Here is a 16,922-nt window from a genome sequence, read left to right as displayed (position 1 = left end):
ATCAAAACCTACCAGTCTTGTCTTATTCCATCAAAGTCCTGCTTGATGCCAGCTAACTTCTATGATTTTTTTTTCAGTGTGTTATAAGACAGGATAAAATTATGCCATTTTTGGTTGCTTTATTAGGAAGTTTAATGGTATCAAGAGAACAGAATTTATACATTTCCCACTTGTGGTGTATTGATACAAGACAGACTGCAAGAAGATAAAACTTGAAAATAACTGTAATACTGGGGTTGATGGGTAGGAAGATCCCCTTGCCCCTCCCAGCAATGGCAAGAGGAACGGCCCAGTCAGCCTTTGGGGGCAGATATCAGACACGTGCTGGTGTCACGGAGGTGTACCTGGAAAGAGAGGTGTCCTGAGGGGAGCAGGCACTGCATGGTGGCAAGATTCTATGTGCAAACTATATCCACAGACCTGGAGAGGTTGGTGGCATTACAGAGAATGAAAGCAAGCAACAAGACTATGTTTCCAAGAGTACCAGCAGAGCAGACTCCCCAGCCCCAGAAGGATCAAAGACTCAGTTTTAAGGCAACAAAAAAGGGGAAACTTAGCCTAAACTGTCATCTTATTGGTAACAAAGCAGAAATCAAGAAATTAAACTAGTGGAAAGTCAGAGCCTAGCCAAAAACAAAAAAAAGGTGGATTTGATACTGAGCACCCTGAGTATTGAAGTCAGGCAACTTATCCTTCTTTAGCTTCTGTAGGTTTGCAAAGAAAAAAAATTATAGAAACTGGGTTTCTTGCTCTGGGCTTGAAAATGTAAATCAGTATGTCAGCACAGCGTGATCTGGATGAGATTTTACATTAAAAAAATTTTGGATTTTAAATGTCTGCCAGATTTTCAAGCAAAATACAATGTATAAAGGAATTGAGGCATTTTCCAAATTATGTATAACTTGAAGTAGTTCTTATACAGACACAATCTAAAGACCGTTAAAACAATTATTCAGAAAATTTAGACTCTTGAAAAACTTTAATTAACAAAAAAGCTCTTTTTTGGCCTAAATTATCCTGGTTCTAAATTCATCAATCATTGCTCAACTTTATACCTCATTTTGCCTGTGTGCAAACAAACAAAATCCTCCTAATGATTCCTCTTAAGTACAGGCAATAAGCTCAAAAGCCAATTCTAGAGTGATGGAGTCGAATCTTTATAACGTAATACTCACCAGCCTTCCAAAACTGGAGGCAAATTTAAATCTAAAATAAAAGCAAAGCTCCCAGCAGACCTCAAATACTAGACATGTGTGTGTGCATGCATGCACTTTACAGTAATTTATTACACTAGATACATACAGTGTACCCTGCATAAAAATCCCCCAAAAACTGTACATCTGATTCATAATTAGTTTCCCGTCATAAACTGGACTGTAGATTAATCTAATTACATTGCATCCACTGGAATATTAGTTTTTATTTACTTCTGTTTGTTTTACTCCAAAGTCTCAAATACATTTGTCAGCTTTATCTGCTTTGGGCAGGTAGCGCTTAAGGCAGTCACTCAGCAATTTAGAATGCAAGAGAAGCCAAGCCAAAGCTTAGTAATGTCGATAAGAGTGACAAAATCAGAGAAAGTGCCCTGCATTCAATGAGAAGAAATTTACTTGAACTTCCTTGGCACTCTTGCGGTCAATACTTTTTCTGTGAAATTATAGGAAGGCTCAAGGAAAACCTAATGTGATGTGTTCTACGATGGACAACATGGAATCCAGAGAATCATTTCTTCATCAAAGTTCCTAGTAAATTATTTTTTTCCCCTTACTTTTCCTGTAAGCATAATGATTGCTTGGTGATCACATTCCAGAAAATATCAGAGGAGCCAGGGAAATGCAACTGTTAATTAAACATAACTTTCCTGATGACTCACAATACTCATATCTAGAGACAGGCAGATTAGGCTCTTCCATGACTGTATTCTTGCTTCTGATCTCCCTTGCCCTTTAAGAAGCCCTACTTTTGATAAACTCCCATGCTGCAGATGATCTTGATTCTCATTATTGCCCGTTTGTCCAAAGTCACGCTCTGGGCAGCTTCCTCCAGCTTGGACCCTCTCCATTTTTGTATTCAGTGATGACTACATGAACGTGGACTGAATGAGCCAGATCTTTGCTCTGAAATTTTGACTGCCAACTCCTCAAAGCCTATGCTTGGGCTTTCCCACTGCCAGCTCCATTTGACTACCAGCATATGACACTGTCAGTATCACTCCGGGCTATTCTAATTATTTCACAGTAATCTAAGCTATTAATATCTGGATCCTTGAGAAAGACATAGTTTGAAACAACTCCACACCATCAAAATGCTTACAACCATGAAATCAAGTTCAAGTAGAGTGAAGGAAAGCAGAAAAGACATCCCACAATAATGCATGATAGCCAGGACAGTCAGAAGTTTTTGTGAAATTGAGTGGGGCAGTACACCTCCCTTTTCCTTGGAGACCATGGCACATGATGCTATCTATAGATGAATCTGGATACTCTATAGCAGTCGTCAAATCACTCACACCCCTGAGCAATTGGTCTTACCTTAACCTCCTTGAAGGCGTCATCACTGTGTCACAGAATTCTTCACAAGGCAGCACACAGTAGCTCAACAAATATTTCTTAAATTAATCCTTTCCTTTGGAAGATCCATCATCATCAACTGATACATGCATGAGTTTTCAGTTTGGTAGACTTTTTTTTTTTTAGGAGGATTAGCCCTGAGCTAACTGCTGCCAATTCTCCTCTTTTTGCTGAGGAAGACTGGCCCTGAGCTAACATCCATGCCCATCTTCCTCTACTTTATATGTGGGATACCTATCACAGCATGGCTTGCCAACCGGTGCCATGTCCACACCCCAAATCCCAACCTGCGAACCCCAGGCCACCAAAGCGGAATGTGTGCACCTAACCACTGTGCCACCGGTCCAGCCACTGGTAGACTTTTTTGAGTTGTTTGGAAATAAAAATCTGTTATTTTGTTTTTCCTATTAGAAAAGTAATAGGTATTCATCAGAGCATATTTGAAAAATATAAACATTCAAAGCTTATTCCTGTATATTACTTACTGTTTTCCACTAATGTATCGTCAACATCTTGCCATGTCCTTGAATATTGCTCTACAGCACTGCTAATGGCTGCATAGTATTCCATGACATGAAATATCATTATTATTTTATTCAGTTATCATTAGTTAGCAAGTAGAACCGTATATGGCTCAGAGCAATGGCTTAAAATGTATTTTTGAATGAATAAGTGAATTGAATAGACATTTAGTTTTTCTCCATTTTTCTCTATTAAAAGTTACACTGCCATGAACATGTTTGTGGTTAAATCTTTGTTACATACATAATTCATCCTTTGGATGAATTCCTACAAGCTGATCGAAGAGTACAAATTTGCTGGATTTTAATCCCATCACTATACAACTCTCCAGAGACTGCTAAGTCCCCACACAGAGAAACAATTTGCATTACTCAAAGCTGACAACTATTTGCCTCCATAAGTTTAGCATAAAAAAAAAAAAAATCTAGTTTTCTCTCTTCTTTCTCCCCAAGAAGAACCTAGGTGTGAGTAATTAGGGCCTATTCATCAGAAGGACATCTGTCTATTAGGTGTGAAATAAAATGGGTCAGGAAAAAAAATCCTTTAGTTTAATATCACCAGGCATCAAATAGAAATAATTACAGAGTGTGCAGTACTGTCTAGCCCCATCAATGACTAAATTAAATCCTAATGAATGTTTTGCCTCAGTCCAATTTGGCCATATGTCCAGTGGTTTGTTTCAGCAACTTCCACAAAAGATTGACTCTAACTACAATGTCAATATCATGCTACGATCTACAGTCTACTGAGAACTGGAGAGCATCATCACTTCACCCGCCTGCCTTCAGGCAGGACTGCGTTTAAAATTTGCTGAACAGAAACTAGCCTGCTGGAAAATACTTTTCTTTAAGAAATTGACAGACAATATGCAAATCAAGTAAACTTAAATGGCCCCAAAATTATTGAGCCATATTTGTAAACACGATATTTAATTGCAAGCTTTTACTTTTGTGCGGCACTCAAATAATTCAAAGACAAATATCCTACACACCTGGAAATACCATTAGCAAAGTGTTTCACAATACCACCAAAAATCCCTGTTAACCACCTAACTCCAGCTCAAGTGCATTTCTTATATTTTTATAAAGTCTTTCAGGTGAATATTAGAGCTGTTCCCTAACACCACTGTTTTCTAAACATCAGCGTGACCACTAAGATTATCCACTTCAATTAGACACAGTTTGTAAAATGGGTTCTTTAACACACGTGTAAAGTGATCATTTTCAACTAATGTTACTGAGACTGTGCATTTGGGCTCACCATATCCAGAACCAAAGGTAATTTAACACATTCTCATTCCTTCCACAATTTTATCATGTTGCTACTTTCTTTTTTCATTACACAATGACTTGTTGACCTATAATTTTTTTCTTTTGAGCACAGAAAATCTTAACAACGCAAATAATGACTCTAAAATTACCAAATGTAATTATGAGAACTATTTGATCTTACCATGCAAGAGACACATCAAAGGCCGACAGCCCAGGCTTCACAGGGTAGCCACTTCTGGGAACAATTATTTCAATTGTTGAAAAAAGGGAGAGATGGAGGCTGAGAAAAGAATTATCTCTGTTTCTCTTTCAATTAGGTATCATTCATAACTGAATGTACGTATTGAAAGGTATTTTTAAATATGTGAAACTTTATTTCTACAGGGACATTCTGTCATTTAATTAATAAATCGGATGTAATAAATATGGTCTGATCATTAAAATATCTACGGCTACCATAAAAAACAAGGTGTTATTGAAGGTGTTATTGAAATGCTACAAGATGGTAAGTGTAGACTACACATTTCATCTAGGAAATAGCCATAGTGCCAATGGAAATGTGCCCTTTATTTTTTAAATCCTTGAAAACATCCTCTTTTGACCTATAAATGTGTCTTCAGACAAATCAGTTCAGAAGACTAGATAGGATAAAAAGCAAACAAGATTTACTAGTTTGAAGATTGCTTTTTCATAAACCCAGTGAAGTAGGTAGTATTGTCAACTATGCTTTACAGGGGAGAAAAATGAGGCATTGAGCAATTAAATAAATTGCCCGAAGTGGTGGAGAAGGATTTAAACAGAAAGTTGAATTCCTAACTGCTGGGCAATAATATCAAAATCTGCTTTGTAATATTTGTTTTTCCACTAGCCAATCGCTAAGTGAAATCACTGTTAATAGTACTGCAGAGATTAAAGCTGCCAGTGTGGCCTGGGGCAAGCCACTTTAGTTCCCTGAGCTTTTGTAACCTTATTTTTAAATGAGGGTATAGATATTTATGTTTTAGGTCTACCCAATAATCTTAAAGATATTTTCTGGGTCCAGGGTTCCTTGGTTTTGTAATATTAAAAGATATCGGGGGCTGGCCCCATGGCCGAGTGGTTGAGTTCATGTGCCCTGCTTTGGCAGCCCAGGGTTTGCCAGTTTGGATTCTGGGTGCAGACGTATACACTGCTCATCAAACCATGGTGTGGTGGCAACCCACATAGAATAAGTAGAACAACCCAGAAATCGGATATACAACTATGTACTGGGGCTTTGGAGAGAAAAAAATAAAAAGAAGATTAGCAACAGATGTAGCTCAGGGCCAATCTTCCTCACCAAAAAAAAAAGATATCAATTGTTTGAATAGTCATTTTATACAGCTGAGTCATTGAATCTGTCTACATATTATTGTTTCCATTTTCCCAAAACACTGGACCACAATTTCAAGTAATATAAAACTTTACAGGTTACCACAATCTATTGTCACAACAAAATATTAATATCTCCTATTATGGACATTTCAAATTAAGTCAATAAAATCAATTTAAGCCACAATGAAAGGAATAATTAAATATAGATAACCTAACATATATCCCAGCAATTGTAGATTTTGCCAATAAAGGATTTGCTTCAACAAGATGCCATAGAAATTCATTAAGCTCTGAAGATTCCCCTTAAAATATGATGGAAAGATTTGTTTTCCCAGAACTGTCTTGTGAAATATCTCCTGAATAAGGGAATAATTGTATTAGTCTGTTTTAAATGAATTGTTTTCCCACTAAAGTAGGTGAAAGCTGAGTCACAATCCATATCAGTTCTTCAGAGCTGGCGTCCGTTTCCCCACTGCCCTCTCCTAGGGGACGGAGAGCGTGGAGAGGAGATAGCTCCATCGTCAGTGCTCTGCAAATACCTCATGGCACGTTTGTGACCAAATCTAGATATGGAATGCTGGAATCTTTTGCTCTTTCTTGACAAATGTAATCATTACTAGTAATATTTTTCCCAGGTACTTGTTTTTCTTTCTTTTTTTTTTTTTTTGGGAAGACTGGCCCTGAGCTAACATCTGTTGCCAATCTTCCTCCTTTTTATTTCTTTTCTCCTCAAAGCCCCAGTGTGTGGTTATATATCCTAGCTGCAGGTCATTCCAGCTTTTCTACGTGGTATGTCACCACAGAGTGGCTCAGCTGAGTGGTGCATACGTCCTTCCTGGATCCGAACCAGTGAACCTTGGGTCGCTGAAGATGAGCGTGCAAACTTAACCATTTGGCCACAGGGCCCACCCCGCCGCCAGGTGCTTTTTAAGACTAGATAACTCTTACACAGTATCACCCCTCCCTGCCCCATACAAAAGCGGGTTCCATGATACATGAATTACAAGTACGAAGGTTTGAAACTAACAAAGTGTTTCACAGATCAAACCTGTGGGCCAACTGAAGATCTGAAGTTGCGGCAACACGGAAGGGCCTTCCAGATCCTTCCGAAATGTCTTTCCTTTTGTTCCATGTCTGAGAGGGAATGTTATTAACTGCTGCCTTTACTGCTTTTCCTTCCCTCCTCTCTTTCCTCTGATTCTCTGAAATTGGCCAACAAGGATGAGAGGGCAGTAAGCGAAGGATGAGGAAAGAGTGACTTTAACCCTGTAGCTCCTTTTTCCACATCAAAACTGTAACTGTGGAGCCTTCCTAGACAGAGACTAAGATTTCAAGCTCCAGATCAGACGGACCTTGAATCCTAACTTTCCACTAGTTCTGTGACCTTGGGCAAGATTTTTAACATTTTTAAACCTCAACTCCCTCATTTGTAAAAAGGAATAATAATAGAACCCCCACGGGTTTGATGAAAGGATGAATTAAGATAACAGATCTAAAAGCTAGCACTGTGTCTGGCACGTAAATCACAGATATTAAAGTAAAGTTGCTGAAGATTATATATTGCCATAGATGCTCTGGATCATTGTGCATTTGATTCCTTTTGAGTTCACAACAATGATTTAGACTCAGGAGGTTTGTCTAGAAGGGCAGTTGCTTTCAGGAAGGAATGAATGTTGAAGGCCTGCCTTGTATTAGTTCTCATATAACATCTGCATGAATTTCCCAGGGCTGCTATAGCAAAGTACCACAAATTGGTGGCTAAAAACAGAAATTGGTTCTCTCACAGTTCTGGAGGCTGGAAGTCTGAAATCAAGGTGTCGGATGGGCTTTGCTCCCCCTGGGACTCTGGGTAGAATCTTTGCTTGCCTCTTCTGTCTTCTGGTGTTGCCAGCAATCCCTGGTGTTTCTTGGCTTGCAGCTGTATCGCTCCAATCTGTGCCTCCATCACGTGGCCTCCTCCCTTTGTCTGCATCTCTGTGTCTTCTCCTCTTCTTACAAAGACACCAGTTGTATTAAATCAGGGGCCCACCTTACTCCTGTGTGACCTCATCTCAACTTAACTAACGACATCTGCAACAGCCCTATTTATAAATAAAGTCACATTCTGAAATACTAGTGGTTGGGTCTTCAATATATCTTATTGGAGGACACAGTTCAACCCAGAACAACGTCTCTCACCTGGACCTTTACAATGGTTTCTTTCAAAGGCCTTCCTGCTCCACATCCCCCAACCCCTCAACACGTATGGAAGCACATAGACTCTAGATCAAACAGAGCAGCAAAAGAGGGCTCATTAACAACGTGGATTATAGCAGGTATTATAAATCCATTTTTAAACACCCTTAATAAGCAACTGAATTTAGTCGAACTGTATGCAGCATTTTAGGCTTCTCTCTGGGTCATGAAGATGATTTAGTATCTGTCATCATGTTTTGATTGATTCATTTGACAATATACTCTCATTATAGTTTGAAGCAAGTAATGTAACAAGCCCTGACCAGAACTTATACTGGACATATGACCATTTTGGGGGAAAAATACATCCCATAAGAAGGTCTTTTGTTAATTCTTCTACTTTGAGAACACTTGGCAAATCTTTTGCTATTTTCATATATGTAAAATTCCTAAGGAGAACTAATTACTGGGCAACTGAATAGATGCATAGGGTCCTAAAATGTTGGGACTTTTTAGTTGAAATGTAACATCATCTTATAAATGAACTTCAAAAGGAAACCCTTCAGTAGCGCTCTTGACACTATAAAATGTTACTTTTATAAGGTCCTGGCCTATGACACTCTGTAACTTCATCTCAGAAAGCTTAAAGGAACAACTTATAAAATAAATTATGTCTTAATATTTAGCCAGAAACTTTTGTACAATAAATCAATTCAACTTAAATCACCAACAGACATCAGGTCAGATATATAGACGCAAGTGTAGTTTGTCGTGGGCTGTGTACTCTCTGGTTGCAGATTCAAAGACGAAGCATTTAGATTCTGCAAGAGAAAAGGCTCATCATGTGAAAAACACTACTCAAAATCCATAGAAAGGAAGTTTGCAAGTGTTACAGTTTCAGGTGGTTTGATTAGTGGCATGTCAGTGAAGCACAAGAATTGCTTTGTACTCAGCAATTCCAAAGACCTCCGCATCACAGCAAAACTACTCCTAAATAACTACACAATGAACAGTTCATGCATTCCAAATTATTTCCTCACAAGGCTCATTAATAAAGCAATTACAGAAGCCACAGTATGGATTTTAATTTTAATGGACTCACACTTGATACTTCTGTGTTGGGATTGGTCAATTTCATGTCTGCATAGACTTTATCTCGTGGGGTCAAACCAAAAACTTTTTGGTAATAGCAACAGTACCACCACTAAAAATAAGTGACTTGTGTTAAGTGTTTTGTATGTGCTAGACAATATTCTAGGGCTTTACAAGTATTCATCATTTAATCCTGACAACAACTTAATGAAGTAGGTACTATTATAATCTTCATTTTACCTGGACCCAGGCATTCTGGCTCCAGAGTCTACAGACCCTTAAACATTATAGTATCTTGCCTCTAAGAATCATTTTTCACAGCACTTACAATTTTACTATATCTAATCGGCATCTCAACTTTAAAATATCCAAAAAACAAAAATTTTTTTTCTTCCCACCACTTATTTCTCACTTAGTTTTCCTCATCTCTGTAAGTGGTATATCAATTCTTCCAGCTGCTCAGACTAAAAACTTGAGAGTGACCCTTGAATCCTCTCTTTTCTTCACACTCAATTTCTAGTCTATCAGCATATCTGGTCAGTTGTCCCTTCTAGATATTTTTAGAATTCTACCACTTCTCCCTAATTCCATCACTCTCACCCTCATTCAAGTCTCTATTATCTTTCACCTGGACCACAGCAGTGGCCTCTTCAAAAGCCTTCCTGCTTCACATACCCCAACCCCCAACACAAGTACATATGCTCTAGTCTAAACAGAGCAGCAAGAGAGGGCTCTTTAAAACAAAAGTACAGATAGTGGCCAACCTCAGCTCAAATCCATCAAAGGTTCCCCTCCTGTTGTAATGGATGACCAACTGTGCCCTGATTGAGAGCCAAACCTCCTCTGTTCCCTGGGTCCCCTCCGCCTTCGCTCACAGAGGCTTTGCTGCTGTCATTTCATCTCATAGATCATCAGTCTGTCCTCCTCTCCGAGATCTTCCCCATCAGCATGAAAGGAGGATGTACCAAGTAGATCTTTAACTTCTACCCTTCTTCTTGTGTCTAGTATACCTTTAAAGTATGCATTTAAATATAATGAGAGCACTCATTATATTAAATTCTGTCCCTCAGTCACTCTCTAACTTCTGACTCTTTTATTTTCGTGGAACATATTACTAAGTGAAATTTAATTACAAAACACTATTTATCAACTTGCTTATTGTTTGTCTCCTTCTCTAGATTGTAAGCTTCTTGAAACAAGAACTCTAGTTCACAGCTATTCCCTGAGTATCTAGAACAGTCTTGTATACAAAAGGCACAGAATAAATGGCTTGGAATGAACTAACGAATGAGGCAGTAAATGATAGATCCTTCTACTCTTCCCACATCTTTTATTTGCTATAGAGAAGACTAATCATCTGAATGGTTAAAACTAACAAGTCAAAAAATAACAAATGTTAGAGAGGTTGTGGAGAAAAAGAAACCCTCATATACTGCTGTTGGGAATGCAAACTGATGCAACCACTATGGAAAACAGTATGGAGATTCCTCAAAAAATTAAAAATAGAAATACCATACTAACCAGCTATCCCAGTACTGAATATTGTTCAAAGAACTTGAAATCAACAATTCCAAGAGATTTATGCGCCTCTATGTTCCTTGTAGCATTATTCACAACAGCCAAGATGTGGAAGCAATCCAAGTGCCCAACAACTGATGAATGGATAAAGATGTGGTATATACATACATAATGTAATACTACTCAGCCATAAAAAAAGACGAAATCGTCCCATTTGCAACTACATGGATAAGCGAAATAAGCCACACAGAGAAGGAAAAACACCGCATGACTTCCTTCATACATAGAAGATAAGCACATGGATAAAGAGAAAAGATTAGTGGTTACCAGAGGGGAAGGGGAGGGGGTTAGGGGGTGGGCTAAAGGGGTAAAGGGGCACATTTATACAGTGACAGATAAAAATTAGACTGTTCATAGTGGGCACAATGCAGTCTATACAGAAACTGATCAACAATAATGTACTCCTGTATTATACAATGTTATAAATCAATAGCACCTCAATAAAATAATTGGAAAAAAAGGAAACTAATCATCTGAGATGAGGTCCTGATCACTATCAGACACATTTCTTGGACCTTGCATATAACATTCTTATTTTCATGTATAGTTTTATATTCTATTAGTTTATTAGATATCATAATAGCAGCTATATGTGCTTACTACTATTTAATATAAGTGCACCATCAACCCTGAATTGTATTATTCTACTTAGTCCTGTGAATCTGTGAATTATTCACTTTATGTCCCAATAGTTGAATCAAGTATCTTCAATTTCCCCTGCAATCAATGATTAGCACCTTTGTTTCCTTGAACTCTCTCTATTATCTTTTGAAATCATTTTAAAGTCAGGCTTTATTATCTACATTGTTGCAAACCCTTTTGGCAAAAGCTTGAAAGAAAGAAATTCATATATTTAAATATATGTACCATCTCTTTTCAAAATCTCGCTATTCTCAACCTCCCAAAACTGCTTAACAATTATATACATCTCTAAATGTGGCTTAGTGCCCCTTTCTTTCTCAGACTACAAAAGCAATTACACTTTTAAAACTCTACTTCAAAAAACGAATCACAATAAATAGAATGAAATGTCATTCTCGATGACAGGACAGAGCTTTCGAAAACATCAGCATTCACACGACAAACCCCTATTTGCTGAGCCCACCAACAGGTTGCAAGGTTCTCCCTACAGTGTTGACAAATACAATTGTTGAGGCTGCTGCGAAATAATAAGGGAAGCTTGAAAAGAGGCTGGGAGAAGGCTCATAATGATAGTATTCAGAGTTTATTGCCTTCCAATAAAAATAACAGCCTGCTCTGCCTGCAAAGTCACAGCTGACAAAGCCATGTTACCCCATATGGCTTTACTTTGGGAAACCTCATGGAGTGCCATCCAGAAAGTGGAGGGCAAGGCTTCCCTTTCTCTCCTGATCTACAGAGAAATGGTGTCATGACTTCTAAGGAAAGACATGCCTATTACCTAGGATCTGTTCAAAAGCCACAGGGAAAATATCAGGACAGCAATGTCCTGTGCGCTAGACAGAAGCTTCTGGGGTGTTCCTTACAAGATGAATAAATTCTGGTGATCTGCCATGCAAAATTGTGCCCATAGTTAACAACACTGTTTTGTGTACTTAAAAAAGTTAAGAGAGTAGATTTCATATTAAGTCTTCTTACTACACTCACACAAAGGGACACAAGGAAATTTAAAGAGAGATAAATGATAGATAAATAGATGATGATGATAGATCAATAGATAGATAAATACATCATGATGATGATAGCTACCTAGCTAGATAGATAGAAAGAAATTTGAGTTTCCACTTGAGTGGAAAACATTGTTTCTAAACCAAGTTTCTCTCTCTGAAGCGTCAGTGGCAAGCCATCCTGAGTGAATGTCAAGTGCCCATTCATGGAGACAGGTGAGAGAAGATGGAATCCTCACTCAGTGGGAGATGAGGAAAGGCTAGTGGGATGCTGCCACGGGGCACTCACAGGCAAGTGTGAAGAACAAGGCGTCTCATCTGTCACCCCGTTAAGGGGCTTTTGAATCCCTGAAGATGAATTCAGGCTGCCTACGCCACTGGACTTGCTCTCCTCTCCCTGGAAGTGTTCACACGACTGAAAGTGGGAATTACTTTACAGGGTGATCCGTCTTTAATACAGACCATGTATCAATACTCACTACTACAATTCCGGAAGAGGAAGAAATGAGCTCACTACTTTTCAGGCAGTTACATGACTGGGTCTCTGGCTCTTTGAAGTATTCGTGGTTAAAATAATCTTCAGGGTCTAGTGCAGCAATTTTCAAACCATGTTCCCCAGAGATCAAGGGTTCAGGGGCTTTGCCCCAGGTTCCCTCGGGACAGGAGGTAACCGCAAAGATAGACTTAGAGCCTCCTTTCTGCCTGCCAGCCCCTCCCTCTAACAGCCTCATCTATCTGGTTTAAATATTGGGGCTTCTGAGTACAGTTTTTTGAATGTGAAAACTATTATCTTGTGATTTGTGCACGAACGGGCAAAATCTTACACTCCACTTCTTCCTGACGGAGGTGACCTCCCTTAGACACATGAAATCTCACTTGCCTCAGGGAGCTCTGTGGAGATGAATATATTTAGATTTATAATCTACAGCTGGAGCAGAAAAACACTATTGGAAATGTTTATGTGATTTTTTTTTTTGTTACATAACGTGTTTTGTTCTTGTGCTAAGTATAGTGAAAATTGAATAAAAGCAATCAGAATTCTTGGGACAAACTGGGCTGTCTTAGACATGAACTTTGTAGAAAAAGAATAAAGGATATCTTATTGACAGCATGTTACCTCTTTCCAAGGTTGGTTACCTGGTTAGTAAACTAAAAGGACCCGATGACCTGTACACTCATTTCTAAACCAAGTACATCAAAGTTAGGTCAGATCATCACTGCAAGCAGGGAACTTCCAAAGCCAGAGTCCCCCTCTCAGTCATTATCGAGTCGATGCCCAAGGTATAATGGACCATCGTGGGAAGCATTCCCCTAATCTAGCTGCCATTGTATTGTGACAAGGTCTGGCAATGGAAGGAGAATCGTGCAAGGCACTTCTCCAGGGAACACAATTCTTTAAGCAGAATCCTTTGTCCTCCTTTCTAAAGCCTATTACTGATTAACGTCTTCCCTCTGTCCTGGAAGCCTTGTAAAAACAGGCAGAACTAGCAATAAACATATCTCAAAGAACAAACAGCAGCCCCCAAGGATGAGGGGGTCTATATTCTGTTAACTATACACTCGCTGTCCTCCTAACTTCTTTGAAGACCCTGAAACTATGTAACCTCTTCCTAAACAATCGATGTGTATGCTACACATCTGGTATGTAGACAGCCACCTTTGATTATTACCTTTAGTCACGCACTGCCCCTCACCTGTTGTTCCCATGATGACAATCGTTAGACCACCTCGTGTGATTTTTCCCTATATAAGTGTACCCTGTCCCCGAAATAAATTGGACTTGCTTGCAACTGCATCGAGTCTCACGTCTTGCACTTACACTTTCGCCGACGCCGTCTCTCCCGCGGGAACCTGGACTCTGCCGAGGCTGGACCCCGGCAGACCACTCCCTTTCTGAGGTCTCAGACATTACCCTCTTCTGTTTCTCACCCCACCTGTCCCTCTACTTTCTTCAAGCCTCCTTTCCTGACTCTCTGCCCTGCCTGCTTCTACCAGATTGGTGATGTCCACCAGGTGGCAAGGGTGGACAGGGTCTAGTTAGAGGCAGGAGCTCCTTTTATGTGCAACTACAAATGACTGGGGCCAGAATAAAAGCAACACAACCAGAGGAAGAATACAAAGACCCAAAGCAGAGACATGTGTCCAAATGGGCACCCAGAGTCTGGCTGTGAGGCCAGGGAAGGACATCCAGCAAAATGAGAGTCCAGAGAGAAAAGCAGGGACAGTGGGAACCTGTGTAAAAAGCTGACTAGGGTACAAGCAGGCCATAACCTGGAGACTGGAGGTCACAGGGTGTTGTCCATAACACACGTTACCTATTCAAGTCCTCCTACACCGTATAGGGGGGCTAGAACCATTAAAAGGACTGGGATACACAACACATATATGCCCCAAAATTCTCTCCTGATGCATCTCTATTCCCTTCTCAGCCTGTGGTAGATTCCGTGCAATTTAATCCACTCTCCTGTTTCAATCTACAGCCTCAGATACCCGGAAGTGTCTGGGCCACTTCACTCCAGCATGTTTAACATTGGTCTTATTATCCCAACTGTTCTTGTTTCAAAATTCCTGTCTCAGCTAATGACTTAACCCAGAGGTCAGCAAACTTTCTCTGTAAAGGGACAAAATGTAAATCCTTTAGGTATTGTAGGCCATAATGTCTCTATGCAAGTAGTCAACTCTACCATTGCAGTGCAAAAGCAGCCGTAGATCATACGTAAATGAATGGCCAATAAAACTTTATTCACAAAACTTGTCAACAGGACAGATTTATCCTGGGGGCTGCAGTTTGCTGACCTTTGCCTTAACCATTCACCTGGAGTGTTAGCTAAACACCTGAGGGTCATTCTTGGTTCTTCCCTTTCTCACTACCCAAATCAGATTTATTACTAACTGCTATTAATTTCCTCCTCCATCTTTCTTCAATCCTATCAGTCTCCACAAAGTCTTCTGTAAGTAGATGAGTTTGGCTCCTTATTTCTTTCCTCAACTGTTGTAATAAGTCTCCTACTTATTTCACACCTCTCCCTTTCAATTCATCCTCTTCTCTTCCATCAAATATGTTGCATACAATTTTCATATTACTGCCTCAATTAATATTGGTCAATAATTATTTTGTAGCCTGTAGGAGAAACTCCAAACCCTTTATATGGCATAATGATCCCAAATGATAGGATCCTTAGCCTTACATCCTGATATTCCCCACAGAGCATCATGCCTTCCATCTATCCCAGATGGAACTTGATTTTCAACCCACTCTGCTGATTCACATGCCTACGCCTTCCCTGGACTACATGCCATCCCCTTGAGCAATGCTATCCTGCATTCCCCACCCTGCTCCATCTGGTTAATTCCAATTCATTCTTTAAGACCTAGCTCAAGCATCATCCCACAGGGACACTCTTAGCAGGCCATCACCCAGCAAAGCTGATCTTTCTTATTTTTCCTACTGCTGCACCAGTGCCTGTCTCTTTTAGAGTGTTCATCTCATTTTATCACAAATATTTTTATAGGTATCTTACATCCTTGCCAGAAAGCACTTAGCATGATCCCCGGCACAAAGTCTGTGCTCATTAATGTTTATTTAATAAATAAATTAATGAACTAGTCAGTAATTGTATTCCAGAGTGTATCCATGATGTCTTTAAATTGATGCCTGGTGAAATTTTGTCCACTTTGAAATTGAGACCTGAAAGGTTTAACTCATTTTGAAATTGCTTAGGTACCTTAAATATTTTTTCCTCATCTTTTCTTTCTAGTTTTTACAGATGCATCTAGAATATAATCTGAATATGATTCATATACTCACCACAAATTTAATTCCTCCCACTATATTAGAAGATTGGATGTAAAAAGCATTATTACTTTATCATGATTGCTTGGAAACAAACTGCAAAATATTTGAGCAAACTTAACTTTATGTATCCTATACTCCGTCTGCACGAGAAAGTTTAAATTGAACTTTTTAAATTGTTTATAAGGCTTGGTAATAAAATGCCAATTACCAACTTGGATTGTGAAGTTTAACTGCTTATTCCACTACAAGAGGGTTTGTAAAAGGGCCAGACAGTAAATATTTTAGGTTTGCGGTCATGTTGGCCCTGTTGCATATTCTGTGTGTATGTGTGTGTACACATGCACATGCTTTACAACCCTTTAAAATTGTAAAAATTGGGGCCAGTCCTGTGGCCTAGTGGTTAAGTTCATCCCATTCCAGTTTGGCAGCCTGGGCTCAGTTCCTGGGTGCAGACCTACTCCACTTGTCAGCAGCCATGCTGTGGTGGTGACCCACATACAAAAGAGAGGAAGATTGGCACACGTGTTAGCTCAGGGTGAGTCTTCCTCAAGCAAAAAGATGAAGATTGGCAACAGATGTTAGCTCAGAGCAAAGTTTCTTCAGCAAAAAAAATAAAATAAAATAGTAAAAATTATTCTTAGCTTGCATGCTATAAAAATTTTTTTAAATAAATTTAAAAAGAGACCACTAATGACCAGGCAGGATTTTACTCACAAGGCATTGTTTGCTGATCCATGTTCTACAATTGTTGTATTCTACTAATTACTTTATCTTAACCTGTTTTTTCAAGTTAATTATTGGGTGAGTCTTTAGCTCATTCATAGTTACATGTACATCAGTAATGTGAATTCAATTCAATCCTTTGAGTCGCGACAGTCATTAATGTACAATTTTCTTTCCTTAGTCTACTTTAAAAATT

This window comes from Equus caballus, chromosome 17 (assembly GCF_041296265.1).
Source record: "Equus caballus isolate H_3958 breed thoroughbred chromosome 17, TB-T2T, whole genome shotgun sequence".
In the NCBI taxonomy this organism is placed as follows: Eukaryota; Metazoa; Chordata; class Mammalia; order Perissodactyla; family Equidae; genus Equus; species Equus caballus.
Note: the sequence above shows the minus strand (reverse complement) of the source record.